Source organism: Propithecus coquereli, unplaced genomic scaffold, assembly GCF_000956105.1.
Source record: "Propithecus coquereli isolate 6110/MARCELLA unplaced genomic scaffold, Pcoq_1.0 Scaffold47, whole genome shotgun sequence".
Classification (NCBI taxonomy): Eukaryota; Metazoa; Chordata; class Mammalia; order Primates; family Indriidae; genus Propithecus; species Propithecus coquereli.
Genome location: NW_012150507.1, coordinates 1,338,415 through 1,339,485, shown reverse-complemented (window position 1 = coordinate 1,339,485; position 1,071 = coordinate 1,338,415). Strand labels below are relative to the sequence as shown.

Genomic DNA, 1,071 nt, shown 5'->3' with positions numbered 1-1,071 from the left:
ATTTCTGCAAACTAACTCCTCCAAACAACTAATTTCTTTAATGCAATCACTGCAATCTTAAACCACATGTGCAAAAACACAAATAGCCCTAAATATGCCACTTTGTAAAAGCAGAAACAACAGAATCTCTCACAAACACCTTCAAATATAATTAAGTCCCCCAATGTTTCCTTTAATTTAAATTACTCCAGTAGAAAATCCCTATGACCAACCAAATAATTTTAGTTTTATTCACCAAAGGTATTTGTTTACCTGAGAGAAACTGCATGTGGCCCATATATCTCTCTCACTGCCGACAAATCAGCTTCCAGCTGTGGATGTTTGTGCAGTTCCCCGTCATAGTTCACCTGATGAGAAGGGATGGTTTAGAAGTGTCTCGGAGGTGAAGAGAATCAAAAGTACCAAATACAAATAATCTTTGGATGGGTCACCCTGAGCATTCTGCCATGGACATTTTTAGCTTCACTAAAAAACACAGGTAATTAAGTAGTATATTGACTAAATATCTTAGGTTCACATATGGCTAGAATAATTCATGATTTTTAAACGTTAAAATTAGTCTATTTTGATAGAAAGAAAATGCAAATATTTAAAAGGAGTGAAGTAAATGTCTGGCAAGTAATCTGAAAAACTTCCAGATTGAACATCAAGACTGAAGAAAAGCATTTACTTCCTCTCTGTTAAGAATTAGTTGTACAAACAAAAATCAAAATAGAAGAATGGTTTTGCATAATGTTAAATGTTATATTGGTTAAAGAATCATTTTATTCAAAAAATTATCCCATCGCTAGAAAGTTATTCCTGGAGAGAAGAAACCTACTTTTATTATGTTCATCTAACTACTGCCTTGCTTATACTTGATTAAAAAATTACTGATTTTTGATTCTGAATGAATAAATTTACTTGCATCCTTTTACATAATAATTTTGGCTTTAATGCCCTTCTTTAATAGATTGCCCCCTATTATATTATCCAAATTATAAAGCAAATTTGATCAAGGAGTTTATAAAAATGAAATAACATATTACATAGCTATATCATAAAATTAATTGCTCAGTTTTAAATTTTAAT

The 1,071-nt window shown here is 31.0% G+C and overlaps 1 protein-coding gene across 1 annotated transcript in view; it reads right to left on the bottom strand.

Moving 5' to 3' along the window:
• PARP8 (poly (ADP-ribose) polymerase family, member 8) overlaps positions 1–1,071 on the bottom strand; it is a 99,304-nt gene that overhangs the window by 89,214 nt on the left and 9,019 nt on the right. The window contains exon 2 of the mRNA XM_012655261.1: positions 253–347. The gene's annotated coding sequence lies outside the window, so the exon portion shown is untranslated. The remainder of the gene's footprint in view (positions 1–252; positions 348–1,071) is intronic.